This window comes from Coenobita brevimanus, chromosome 16, assembly GCF_032717465.1.
Source record: "Coenobita brevimanus isolate Jiangsu-jjx chromosome 16, ASM3271746v2, whole genome shotgun sequence".
NCBI classification, from domain to species: domain Eukaryota; kingdom Metazoa; phylum Arthropoda; class Malacostraca; order Decapoda; family Coenobitidae; genus Coenobita; species Coenobita brevimanus.
The window spans coordinates 28,826,649-28,841,544 of record NC_136969.1 but is presented as its reverse complement, the minus strand read 5'-3'; the positions used below and the strand labels follow the sequence as shown (position 1 = coordinate 28,841,544).

Genomic DNA, 14,896 nt, shown 5'->3' with positions numbered 1-14,896 from the left:
AAGCAACGTGTGCAATGTACTGCAAATTATCTGAAGAAATTAGTATGATTAACTTTAGACTGTACTCCACACCTGCCAACCGGTCTGCAGATTCACGTCTTCTTGTAATAGTCACCTCTAACTGGCTAAGGTAATTTTCGTCCTATTGCTAAACTGGAAATCTGTGTCATACAGTATGTTCATATTGTATTTATCTGTAAATCTCACACCAAGTCTCCATTAATATCAAATGGTGAATGATGGGGCGTGGTTCTACGGACAAGTTGGCTGGAGGGGAGCACAGTAGCATAAATCTTGTTAATGGTTCTGGGAGGTAGCACACAGCATGGGTGAAGCCTTGCACTGTATTCATTCACTATATTTATACTATCTACTTCAGTATTTATTAAGACTCTAATGTTTTTAATCAGTACAGTGTTTTCTTAAATATAAAATAGAAAATATAATTCTGTGTTGTGATTTCAGTTAGATGATTACAGTACTGCCTGACACCTGAACAAACTACAGCATTATCAAGAATGTGAGAGGGGTCTAAATACACATCCTTAATGGATGTATCAAGTACTTCCTTACTGCACCTGTAAATTACAGGCACATTATTAACAGACTGCCATTTTAATATGTACAGTACTTCAAAACTAGGACACTAATGTTCAGTTCTTAACACAGCACACACTAGAATATGAGATACTGGTAATCTTGGCTACCAACAAAAAATAATAAAGAAAAGTTTGTTTCTAAGGCTTAAGCAGCTACAATACCTGTACTATGAAGCATTACTATTAAGCATACTGACCAGTTATTTATACTGGACTATAATTTTTGCTTTGGTGATCTACAAACATGAGACAGCACCACATGAAAGCTTGTTGGATAAAAGCACAAGCAAAGATAAAAAGAAAATGGAAGACTAGACAAGATACTGGCGGTCATGGCATGCAACCAGCTCTTAAGTAATGTCTAGCAGTTGATGTGCAGTTACAGGAAAGGGTAATTTCCTTTTTTAATGAAGTCTGATGAAGTTTTTAAATTCACTATTGGCAGTAAAATTTACTGCAGTACTATATTCAGAGTTGTGAAATAATTATTTGTAAAAAGGAAAACTGAAATTATAATCCTGTATATATAAAATTTCCAACAGTTGTTAACCTGATTGCATTTTTAAGTTAGGATTCTGTTAAATAATCCAACTCAAGATTTCTCTTGACTGTGTATCTTCCCAGTAAAGTTTTTGTCAACAGATGGAGCATTGTGAAGAACATTATAAAGTACAGGTACTAACTAATTTTTGTTAGCACTACTCAATTTTTAATTAGTCTTGCCTCAGCACATAATTTTTTAAAGTGCCATAATAAATCACATGTACAGGTACAGCTGAAGCTGGTGATACCATCATGCCTGTGTTTGTGTGGGGAAGAAATAAACTACTTCAGTGTTTTTCAATTCTTACAATACTTCCTCAGTCCTTCCACTGTTATTAATTTCTGTAGTTCATTCTCAACACAACACGTGATTCAGTACATTCCTCATCATATAATCTTTCTGAATGATAGTCGAGGATGAGAGATTAACTGTACATGGGAGGAAGGAGGCTAAGAGCTGCATTCAAAGTGGCATAGGAGGTATTATAGTACCTCTTCCTTAGCAGTTTTGCATGCATAATATACCTTAACATTGTCTTGTATGTTGTGCTATGAATCTCCTATTTCACCTTGAATATGACCCTAAGACTGATGGAAGATAGTAAGTCACACATTGTCAATAACTCTGTGCTTGGCCATCCACCTAAATCTGTGTTCTCCCACCCCTCTGCTCCACTCCCCCTCTCCCTCCCCCGGTGACAGTGGGCGCTGGGTGTGTGTGTGTGCCGACCGGTGGATCACTCTATTTCCTTCATCATCCAATGATGCCACGAGAATAGCACGAGCAGGAGAGGGTGGCCAGCAAGCAGACAAATTGGGTGTAGAAGCAGAGGTGGTAAGGAGGGGAGAGGGAGGGTCATGCAAGAAGGGGGACGGAGAAGCAGGTGGTGTCGTGTTGAGTGGCAGGGACCGAGGGCGCGATGGACCAGAAACTTCTAAGGAGTGTGATGCACCAAGTGGCCTCCTTCCCCTGGCCCGGAAGGTGTAGGGTGAGTGAACTGGGGAGCAAAAATGGGTGGGTAGAGGAGAGGGACCTGGGGTGAGGGCAGGAGGAGGCGGAGGGGAGCTAGCAGTGCCCGGCAGTTGGCTAATTTTGTGCAAGACATCACGGAGCTCCTGAGCTGCTGGGGAAAGTGGCACAGAGGGTGATGTTGGGGCCGGCGGTGAAGGAGGGGAAGTTGGAGGAAGGCTGGACACATCAGAAGTATGAGGTCCCACAGAAGAGGCTGGTGAGGCCATGACTAACACGCACCCTGGCGACGACACTCGGCCTCCCCGACAATCACTCTGTCAATACATAAAGCGGTGTTAACTAGCACAAAAACTTACTAACTCTCTGAGTCCAGGGGTGTCATTCCACGTCAATCATGCAACCTTTAGACAATTTCACTCAGCTCAAGGGAGACTTTGAACTGAAAGCATTAGAGGTAGCATTGATAAACTTTTTCAATATAACAAACGTTCCCTAAATAAAATTATCTGGCAGCCACACAAGTGATGTAAAAAGAATTTCACCTGGATTCTAGGGGTTAAAAAAATAAGGATATACATGATAACATTTCAATCCAGAATGCATCACTAAATAGATGGCCAAACCTAACATTACATCCAGCATGTTTTTAGAAAAAAAAAAAAGAAAAAAAGACATTGTTGTTGTGGTGGTCCTCTGCTTATCTGAACATGAACCCAATGGTCTGGAGGTCAAGCTGACCTTCTCCTGCGGGTCACTACCTTCCATTCAGGGATAGGGGTATGAGGAAGGTTTGAATAACTGGGCAGTGGAGCTGCTCAATTATATTGGTGTGATAAAGTGAAGGTACCCCTTTCTTGCACCAGAATAAAGGTACAAGACTCTTCTTATCATCATACCCATACTGCACCCCTGTTGACTACATAGCAACATTAATATTCAGATAATAGACTTACATGATGTATAGCACTGCAGGTGTAGCTGGAACTCTGTGATCCTTCTGGGGTTGACACAGAACCTTGAAATGAGAAATTTGAAAAATTATCAGCAGACTATGCGATAACACCCAAAATGACAATAACTTAGTGAGGTACACCAAACACTGTGTTGCAACTAGGGAGTGAATTACATGAATCACCAGCAACATTAATGTACTGTACTGCACTGCACTGGACAGGAAACATTACGAATTACCAAACAGTAAATATGAATAAAATAGTACTCATAACATGTAGCAAACACTAAAGTAAACAAAAAAAAATATGATTTAGAAAGAAGAACTCTAAAACAGTAAAAAATAATGTACTGGTACTGTATTTATTAACTTCGAAAGACATTACCATTCTAAAGAATGGATACCCACATTTATGGCAAAGTATAAATGTAAACTGGAAGGACTGTACTTCATAAAGACACCCTTTTTACAGTGCTGAGAAGCCACTAGGCATTTGAAAAGACAGTTGGATATAATATCAAATGCAACACTGTAATGAGAAAGACTAATCCCCAACTTTCTGCATCATTAGTGAAACACATTGAATGTCCAGTGGTTTCGTGGGTTAAGGCATTTTAACTGGATGTGGCCCATAAGAGTTTAGATCCAAGAGGTGGAGCGGGTTTATAGCTCAATCCCAAACAAAGGCAAGTGATTGGGCACTCTCACCTTAAATTTCTCAATTACGTAGCCTAATGCGACCATAAAGGCTTTGATGACTGATGGACAGAGTACTGAGAAAGTGATGTAAAAAAAAAGAACTCTGATGTACAGCAAAAGTCCTCCAATCCGACCACCAATAATCCAATATCCCAATACTCTAAATCTTTAAAGGCAAAATTTTTCAAAATTTTCTGGGCTTTTTTGGAATTTTTCTGGACTTTATCTAAGGATTTACCTGGCTTGGACTTGCTCTTGGACTTGGATGTATCTGCCTGCAGCTATTCAGCTACACTTCCATGCATTTCCAGTGTCTAAAACAACAACCCATATAATTTTAAGTGCTATTTAATGATCATGTACACATGTGTAATGTTTTCAAAGGTCCCTCCCAATAGACGGAAAATAACAAAAGTCCAAAAGACCCTCAGTCCTCTGTCATTCGAATTAGAGGACTTTTATTGTATTTACCTTACTCATTGCATTATGCACAGTGGAATACAATCTGACCATTTCCTATCTCCACAAGTATTTTGAAATAACTGTATTGAATTAGGGCCTTGCCCACTTATTGCTGTATGTGGGTTTCCAAACATACTTTGACAGTGTTAATTTATGAAACAGAATACAGTAAAATAACTACAATTTTTACAAGTGACAGATTCTTTAGCATACCTCAAGACCAAACTACACTCTAAATATATTTATGTGAGAGGTGATGTGTCACGGATCATCATCTTTAGCACTGACTGTGATGATCTATGTAAGCAATACAAGAGTGTTACTAGACAGAGGGAAAATATTTATTAGAGAACAGTCTATGGTACAGGTGGTATGGCAGCTACTGATTAGTAACATAATATTCAGTGTGTTTTACTGCAGTGCTCGGATATGCAAAGGAATGAACTTGCACCATTGTGGTTCAGTAACATGTTTACTGTTGAAATTCAACTGTTTTTCCTACATACATGTGACAGAACTCATCTGAGCTAAACTATTGTACTACAACAGCAAACATATCTTCACAATGTTGGTAGACTAATTTATACCCAACTCACAGTGCTGTTTATGTATTGCTTGTGCTACTGCATGGTACTGTACAACATCAATTCATTCTCAAACAAGGACTCTTATGAGGAAATACAAATATTTTAATTCCAGTATCTCTGTTGTTCCAGTATCCCCTTCAGTCCAAAAAGCTAGTCTTAGCTTGCTATATATAAGCTTATTTAACACTGGAGAAACTTATCAAACTGGAGGGGTTAGTTATACCATTGGTTTATCCCTTCACTACGAAGGTGCCCCACAAGTTAATAAAATTGTCTGAAGGCAGGAAGAGTAAAATGAAAACTATATCACTGGACTGAAGGAGTTAATACTGTACAAACTTTTTACAAATCAGTACATGAATCATATGTCAAAAACATAAATGACATATAATTGAACAGTTCATGTGAGGTGATCAGAAGCCTGCTGTGGTGAATATAAACAACCTGTATTTTAAGGTGTTGCAAAAGATCTGCATTTTGAAAAACATACAGATATAAATCATGATGTATATAAACCAGCGTGATGTCTACAGTACAGTCTATAATGCCATACCCATAAATTTAGCACCAGCATGATTCCCAACCCCTTACAAAAATCTACTCTTCATGCTGTAGATGCTGGCAAGGAACACTTTCATGCAATGGCACCAATAAAACTGGATAGTTCTGCTGTCCAGTCATACAAGTGTTCTTCACCTTATTCCCTATCCTACAAAAGGAAACTGGTGGATTGCAGGAGAACAGCTTCAGCCTCCAGTCGACTGGATTTAATTTACACTCAGGTGAACCATAAGCCACAATGACATCAACAACAACAAAAGCCAGTAGTGTTCCTTTTTTCTTTCAGCATGCTTGCCTATTTATCAGTGCAAAGAAAACTGATGCACTACAGAACCAGTACTTGATTTAAGGGAATGTTTTTCTGATAAACTGGTGACTCATATACTAGAAGATTTCTCTTTTGCTAAATGAGTAAAATCTTCTAGTGGAAGCCAGAATATGTTGTTGCTATTGTGGCCCCAGGTTTACCTGAATGTGAACTCAGTAGACTGCAGGCTGAAGTTGTTCTTTCCTTAATCTCCTTTCAAGGGACAAGGAAGGAGTTGTTAGACATTTATGTAATTGGACATTGGAGAGTCCTGATTATTTCAGTGCCTGTGTGTGAAGGCATCCTTTTCCATCACCAGCTAGAAAAACATACAAAAGATTTATTGTAACTATACTGCAAGTGTTAATGATGATTAAGCTTTTGCATGGCACTCATTTGCAGGGGACAGCAATCAGCCGGTGCAGAGTTTTAAAAGTGTGGCCCATAATTGTACTCCCTGTACCTCTACTTCCTCTGGCAGACCTCCAGTACACTGCTTCTGAATCTACCCTGATCCACAGCACAGAATCTATCAGGACACACACAGAATGGATGAGGAAAATAATACATCACAAAACAAACTGAAATACAGCACACATACATGTGATAACTAAAGTAATGATATGCATTTTATTTAAAAACTGGATAAATAATATACATATGGTATGCAAAAAAATTAAATAAGACTACAGTAATATGAATAGGACACTGAAACTGACACACAGCGTATCTTTATACTTAATGCATAAAAAAATAATCAAATATAAATCAATAATGTATACATACAGCAAATATTATGAACTAATTTGTATGATGAAATTTGGTGTAGTTCAACCCCTTGACTGATGGAATTTTTCTAAACTAACAACCCTGTTCTGTCTTAGCCAGAGTAAACATCTAACATGTGCCAACAGCAGAGGAAGGGTTGATCAAGATAGTTTTTGATGTCTCTAACCTATAGGATGTCTCTCAGAAAAGCAAAGTCTTCTGATGTCTGTCTGAATATACTGTGCTATCCACATGCACTAACCACAGCAAAAGAGTTTAATAATGGTGGCTGACCTGGGTCCATAATACAGTAAAAAGAATCCTAGTCTGCTAATATGCCACAGTAACCAAGTGGTTAGTGCCACTAGTTATGAGACTGCTGGCTTATATGTCCCAAGGATTGAATCCATTCTTTATGGGTTGATAGGTAAAATGAGGAGGTTACTCAGGGTAATGCCTGGGAGAGGTAACTGTGGTGACCTCAATGATGTAGTTGTCTTGTATCCCAGGAAAGTGGATGAATAACCTGCTACAGGCCTCATTTCTTAGGTTACAGAGATCAGAATCATGGCTAAATGCCTCATGATCTCTGTCCCCATATTTACCTCTCAGTGATGTACCTGAGGGGGGGGCAGGGGGGGGGCTGTTTGAAACTGCCCCCCAGGCCCCCAATTGAGGGGGGACCCCCAAAAGCCTTAAAATTCATAAGCTTTTTATTAATATTTAAAAAATATATATATACTATATTTATCATCCTGACAATCCCTGCTGAGATATTAGATAAGTTTTGAGAATGAGGAGGGCTAGGTTCTTTGAGGGGCCCCCCCTCCAGGAGGGGTACCCCACAAAGAACCTAGCCCCCCGGGCCCCCAAATCTCTAGGTACGCCCCCGTTACCTCTAATCAATTTTTAAGACAAATCACCCTTCAAAGCAGTGAATTATTCACTCAGATAAACAAGTTTTACGATGTCTTTCAGCTTTATTATTCACTCTGATTCATTATGATGTGCTTGGTAGCTATATGAGTGAAGATAAAAGTATAAATAATCAACCTTAAACACACATTCAGCTTTGGAATTATGGAATATGGTACCTGATCTGTAGATGTAATGGTGACAATGTGGTGGGAGGTGGTGGTGGTAAGCCTCACCCATGGACTTGAGGGAGTGCACATCAGGAATGCCACCCCTCATCACCACAACAGGATACAACTCAGGTTTGGCGGCAACCTGTAGTGATAATAAGACAAGGTAATACTCTCTGGTATGGAAATTATAGCACATTTTGTTCTTACCAGACAATGATCCATAACCTCTCCCAGCTCAGTTGTTGGCCTACTGAAGTCAAATTGGTAGGTCATTTTGACTAGTAACCAAGAAGACTTATTCTGACATCCTAAGGCACATCAAATTTCATGTAACCATAACTTAGCACAGCATTCAAGTTAAGGGAGTGGCCCAGTTCTATCAGGTGAAGACAAAGCCACTATAATATGGTTATGGGATACAAGGCATGGACCAAAACAAGGGCACCCCTCATCACCATAAATAGTTACAGCTTATGTTACATCATGGCACAGTTGGCCAGTAAGTAAACTAATATGGTACTGGAATATAAGGAATGAACCTGACATGGATGATATGAGGTACAGACCTTACTTTTTGTGGGAGTTTTCCCTTTGTCCCTTCCCTTCTCTTCTTTCCATTTCTCTCCTCCCTCTTTCCCCTTCGTACCCTACCTGTCCCTCCCTTCCCTTCTTTCCCCATCATTAACCCTCTCCCCTCCTCTCCTCATTACCTCCTGTATATATACACCAGACCCTCATGAACACCTTCAAGGTGATGACCATTTTGTTTATCCATCCATCCATCCATCCATCATTCAATCCTACACTGCCCCATTAGGAGCATAGGAGCCCAGGGCTAGGCAGCTGGTCCCAACATTTAGATGAGAGTGACCAGCCTCACTCATCCCTGAGTGGCATTACATGAGCAATCAACCCCAACCATCCCTTGGATATAAACCTTCACCGGCTCAATCTGACTGGAGCGCAATAATTACCCACTAACCCACCAGGTGCCAAAATTTGGTTATATGGTTATGACCCAGCGTAGTAAATGGTTTCCTGGTGTACAGGAAACCATTTGGCTTGTCACTCAGTGTAAAGTCACTGACAGGCAGAAGGAAGAGGAAAGACTGAAGGAAAGAAAGACAGAAGAGGGAGTGTAAAGTCACCTGTAGGCAGAAGGACAAGGAAAGAATGAAGGAAACAAAGACAGAAGAGGATGGAAGGAAAGAAGGATGGAAGAGAGGAAAGGGCAGACACCCGACAGCAGCACTACATCGAGTGAGTGGATGGTGAGTGCCCCTTATTCTTGGTATACCCTGACAGTTCTATTACCTGTCTATCTGTCACTCTACCTATGTATTCCCTGTATTATGATTATTTTCTGTTTTATTCTTACCATCACCTGACAATTCTATTTCCTTTAGCATAATCTTCTTTTTCTCTCTCTTATGCTTACTACCACCAATGGTTTTTAATTAGCTTAGGGAACACCTTATTAATAGTTAGCAGCAATTTTCTTTTACCTCTTTACTACAATGACATCTGTTCTATTTCATTTGTATTATTCTCATATAATGTTAGTCAGCTTTTGGGGGGCTACTCACTGTGAAGAGGCTAAACCTTACTGAAGTCCATACCAAAGAAGACAACCTAAAACTATATGTCATCCCTTATTAACTTTATGGACCCTGTTTTTAACTTCTACACTACAATGATGTATTATACACTGCATTCTGACTCACTTCTCCAACCCTGACCCATATCAGAGTATAGCAGAGGTGTGATCATATGACATTTTCTGATGGAGTGGTGTTAGCATTCTCTCTCTCTCTCTCTCTCTCTGTACCTCACTCACACTAGAATGAGTGCAAATAGAATATACATTCCCCAGTAAATATGATGTACAAGGTATCTTCTTAGTATGGACTACAAGGACTTAGATACTAACTTTGCAAGGCCTTATAACTCTCTCCCCAGACCTACCTACCTCAGAATATGGTGGAGGAGCAAGCATATCACACTTCCTGATGGGGTGGTGCCTGGAAGGGAGGTGAGAGGAGCAAGATCGGTGGAGGCGGTAGGAGAGTAGGGAGGCAGTCTCACTGGTGGAGGAGGTGTCATCAGGAAGGAAGTAGCGGTCATAGTACGCATTTGGGTGGCGGCGGTCGTAGTAGTCATACACACTGCGTCCTAGAGAGAGAGGCAGAAATGGTGTTAAAAGTGTTTAGCCAGATGAACCTTGAATCCTTAAGAGGCTGCTTTATTCCCTTTCCACTCCCTTGTTGTACCTGGTGGTCTAGTGGTTTGGATGCTGTAGTAAGAGTAATGAACATGCATATGTTAGATCTCTGGAGGGTTTCTGATCATGTAATGCCACCAAAGGGAGCAGACTGGTTGTTTACACTTTGATAGACTGAACTATAGTATGGAAATAAGAAAGCTGAGATGGATGAGTGGGGCATCATAGGGTGACACAACAGAGAATAGTGTCCTGCAAGAGAGATTTGGCATAATGGCTATTAGAAGAGTGATGTAGACTAGTAGGTTAAAGTGGTTTGGACATGCTGAGAGAAGAGAATGGTCACAAGGCAAGGTTACTGGCTTAAGAGAGTCATAGGTATGAACAGAGATAGAAAAACACCCTTGGACAGACTGTGGAAAATATGGGATGAAGCCCTGCATTAAGATAAGTCAGACAAGGGACTGAGTAGGTAAATGGCTAATGACTGTAACACATGGAGAGCTGCCATCAAGTGAAAAGGCTAACACATGTAAATGCAGTCAACAGTTTCTAAACATAAACTCCCTTGGCCTGGCCAACCCTTGGATCCCTACACTTTGAAGTGTGTAAAATGAGTGGATAAAGAGGAATACACTGAAATGCTATGGATATGCACAAAGAAGTCACACAGGCTGAGTGCCAAAGAAAGTCTTTGAAAGTGACACAGAGGGCAGTGCAGGTAATGGCAGAGCTTATGTGGTGTGGAAGAGAGTGGAACAGTACACTGAAGAATGAGCAGGATGAGGATGAGGAGAGTTTGAGAGACTTAGAAAGGTGTGGGAGGATATGGTAGCCTGGAGGCACTTCTTTCACTGCCATCCCCTGTCTGTGGGTTCCCAGTGGAGAGCAAGGCATTTTGATGATGACGATGATAAAGAAAATGGAATCAATTGTTACCGTTTTTACCTACTCACCTGCCAAAACGGCATCATAGAGGTGGTGCTCCTGAGGGTCAAATGATGATCTAGTTGCTTCACTGTATGGGGGAGGGGCAGGGTAGGGGGCAGGGGGGAGAAAGGGAAGAGGAGGGCCATAGGTGGGGGTGTCATCAGAGGGTGTGGGGGTTGCAAAGGGGTGGTGGTGGTGATGGGGGTGGGTCTGGGAGGCAGAGGATTCATAAATCTTTCGCTTTCGCCAGTACCCACATCCTGCCAGACAAGCCACTACCACTGCTCCTACCATAACCCTGCAAGCACAATAATATATATATAAAGATTCATATAAGTACAATAACATACTCGTATAAGTAAAAATTTGTACATCATCATCATAATAATAATCATCATCATCATAAAGCATACAGTACATAGCAGCTTATACATTATAGAAAAGACCAATATAGAGTGATAGATGTATGATAAGGCAGAAACACAAAACAAGCTGTGTCTCTTGTACAGTAGAGATAAATTTATATTATGACCTGTTTTCCCAGAGAATGGACTTTGCACACACATACACTGACACACATTCTTATGAGCTGAAACAGACTACTCAATGGACGTGGTAGGCTAGGTGGCCTGAGATCCTATAGCTCAGAGCCAGTTGTAGAGGGAGAGCAAATGGGCACACTTATATATGCCTGTCACTTTAAGTAATCCTGTCAAACACCAAGTTCATCTCTCTATCATCTACAATCCAACATTATCATTACGAAGCAGGGAAGAAGTAAGAGCTAGTACTGTACTTAAGGATAAAAGAAGGAGAGGGAAAGAGAGAAGGAAGAAGAAGAGGTTATGCTGATTCAGCAACATCCAGCCAGAACTACCCACAGTCTTCAAGGTCAGTACAGCCTACTCTCCCCACTTTCATGTTCCACTCTCAAGTGTTCCATTAAGACCTTACACTACATACTACAGTCCTGTGATGTCCAGGGTCGCCTTCATGTGATGACACCAATATACCTGGGCAACTCTGTTTCTCAGTTATACAACCTCCTCTAAGTCCCTATCCTCTGAAAGGGGGATGGTGTACTGCAGGTGGGGGAGGGGTAACTTTAGCCAGCATGCAGTTAAGTTCACATTATTATGAACCTGGGGCTACAGCTACTACTAGTCCTACAGTTTAACAGCAGTGGCAGATATATCCAATGATTGTTGTACTGGCCTATGAGTCATATACACAATTTACCTATAATTTTTTTTTCATTTTTCATAATTTGCCAAAAATTCATATTCTATAGCTTACCAAAAATACCAGTTTGTCCATATGGGGAGCTGTGGTGGGGCTTGTACAGGAGGCTGCGGGTAGTGGTTGATGTTCCTTGGTGGGGGTGGGGCTTGCAGGGGAGGGAGGGGGTGCTGGCTTGGTGTTCTGTGTGGAGGTGGGGTTTGCGCAGAAGAGACTGGGTGCTGGTTGCTGGTTCTTGGCGGTGTCTGTGGGGCTTGGGGGGGCCACGGACGCTCAGGTGGGTCACAACACCTGTCTGGCTGCTGCTCACACCTGTCATGCACAACAACGATTAAGTACGTGATGTAGTGCTGCCTACTTCTTCCTTAGCCTTTATCATTCTTTTTCTGTGCCTGCCCTCCTCTCTTCCTATTTCTCCCATCTTTCCTGTCACTACTTAATGCTTTTCTTTAAGTTACAGGTGGCTTTACATTGAGTGACAAGCCAAATGGTTTCCTGCAAGCCAAGAAACCATTTACAACACTGGGTGGTAATCATATAACCAAACCATACGTGCTCCCTACGTGTCAAGTGGGTTGGTGAAGGGTTAGTGCCCCTCCCTGTAAAACAAATAACTTAGAGTCAAGTGGCCACCTCGTGCGGGATTGCGGCGTCTGGCAATAGATAGATAGATAGACATAAAGGATGAAGCAGTGTTATTAAGCCTGCATACTGATGGCTCACTTGATATAGTGCTGCCTACATCTTCCTTCACCTTTATCATTTTATCTCTGTGTCTGCCTCCTCTACTGTCATTTCTCCCTTTCCTCCCTGTCACTTTTTATTACCCTTCTTTCCATTTCAGGTGGGTTTACAATGAGTGACAAACCTAATGGTTTCCTATAAACCAGGAAACCATTGACAACGTTGGGTGGTCCCCGCCTATCCCCCCAAATGAAGGATGGTGAATGGCAGGAGGTTAATTTCAACCTACCATCCACTTTGTTCACCTGCAGCTGGGCCTGGCATTGGAACTACTACTACTGCTATTACTACTACCCTGTACTACTACTACTACTACTACTACAACCCTGTACTGTTACTACTACCACCCTGTACTACTACTACAACTACTACTACTACTACTACAACCCTGTACTGTTACTACTACCACCCTGTACTACTACTACAACTACTACTACTACTACTACTACAAAAACATCTAATATTGTTTCTCTTAGTCACACAATGAGACGTAACAAAATAAAACTATGGTAACTGTTTCCCATATACCATCGTGCACTGAGGTCTTAACCAAAGCAACATTAAAGCCTTTCAGTACTTACAAGATCTTTCCTGACTCGCAGTCCTCTGATGTCAGCTAAAAACGGATAAAAAAAAAATATAAGGTGTAATTCCGTTCCAATATTAATGAAAATGGAGATCAAAGATTGGTATATACATGTGCACAATACAGAAGAAGGATGGAATGTAAGGAGGAAGGGGAGAGACAATGGATGGCAGGAAGGAGAGAAGGAAAAGACGTATGAATGAAACAGGGAGGGAAGGAAGAAAGGAAAATATAAATAAAATACAAAGAATGGAATGTAGGAGGAAAAAACAAAGGAGGGAAGGAGGAAAAGAAGGAATGGACATGGGAAGGACAAAAGGAAAGAAGGAAGCAACAAAAGGAAAAAGAAATGAAAGAAACGAAGCATGGAATAAAGGAAGGAAAGAAGGAGAAAGACAAAGGAGAGAAAGAAGGAAAAACACGTAGGGAGGAGAGAATGAGCGACTACTGAGGAAGGAAGGGAAGACACAAAGAAAAGATGGATGAGAAACAGGAAAGAAAGAGAGAGAGAAAAAGGAGGAAGAGACGGAAAGGAGGTAGGAAGGAGAGATGGATGGAGGTGAGCAACAAAAGGAAAGGGGAAGCAAAGAATCAAAGGATGGGAATACAGAAAGAGGAAGACATGGAAAGGAAGGAGAGAAAAAAGGAAGGAAAGAAGGAAATAACGTAGGAATGAGAGAAGGAATGAGGGATGCAACTACAGCAAACAGGAAGGAGAGGAAAAAAAGAAGGAACAGAGAAAAAAGAAAGACACATGAAAGAAGGAGAGAGAAAAAGAAAAGAAAGACTGTGGGAAAGAAGGAATGGGAGTAGAAAGGAGAGAAGGAAGGAGAGAAGAAACAAAATGAAAGACGAAGGAATGAGCCAAAGGAGGGGAATAGAGAAAGAAGGAAGACATGGGGAGGAAGGATGGAGACAAAGGAGGGAAAGAAAGAAGGAAGAAAGAAAAGAAGGAATGAAAGAAAGTGTCAAATAAGGGAGAGGGAAAATGAAAGGTGCAAGAGGAAAGAAAGAGAGAAGCAGAGAAAGACAGAGGAAAGAGAGAGACAAAGGAAATATGAAAAACAGGGAGAGAAAGAGAAAGGAAAGAGAAAAACTAAGGAAACGGAAAGAAGGCAAAAAGCGAGGAAAGAGAGAGAGAGAGAGAGAGAGAGAGAGAGAGATGAAAGAAGCAGGAAGAAAAGAAGCAACAACAAAAAGAATGGGGGAAGACAGATACAAGGGAAAGAAACAAAGGAATGAAGGAATGTAGGAAGGAAGGAAGAAAAGAGGAAGAGAAGGAAAGGACACAGGGAGGGGAGAAGGTAGGAGGGAAACAACGAAAAGAAAAGAGAAAGGAATGAAACAGGGAATGAAGGAATATAAGAAGGAAAGAAGAAACGAGGGAAAGAAGGAAGGAAGAATGGAAGGAAAGAAATACGTAAACAAGGAAGACGAAGAAGTGAAGGAGAGACAAAGGAGGAAAGTAGGAAAGGACGCTGGAAGGAGAGAAGGAGCGAGTATTGAGCGAGGAAGGACAGACAAGGTCATTGGTTGTGACCGCCCTCTGTATTTGGGTCACGAGAGAGAGAGAGAGAGAGAGAGAGAGAGAGAGAGAGAGAGAGAGAGAGTTACACAGACTACACAGACATTACCCT

The 14,896-nt window shown here is 41.2% G+C and overlaps 1 pseudogene across 1 annotated transcript in view; it reads right to left on the bottom strand.

Moving 5' to 3' along the window:
• Positions 1-1,342: 1,342 nt before the first annotated feature.
• Positions 1,343-14,896, bottom strand: part of LOC145390925 (uncharacterized) — a 17,942-nt pseudogene continuing 4,388 nt past the window's right edge. The window contains exons 2-10 of the transcript XR_013895757.1: positions 13,255-13,289; positions 12,179-12,241; positions 11,987-12,091; positions 10,717-10,988; positions 9,509-9,711; positions 7,546-7,681; positions 6,147-6,212; positions 3,041-3,130; positions 1,343-2,413 (exon numbers count right to left, since the gene is read on the bottom strand). The product of XR_013895757.1 is annotated as an uncharacterized LOC145390925 (transcript). The remainder of the gene's footprint in view (positions 2,414-3,040; positions 3,131-6,146; positions 6,213-7,545; positions 7,682-9,508; positions 9,712-10,716; positions 10,989-11,986; positions 12,092-12,178; positions 12,242-13,254; positions 13,290-14,896) is intronic.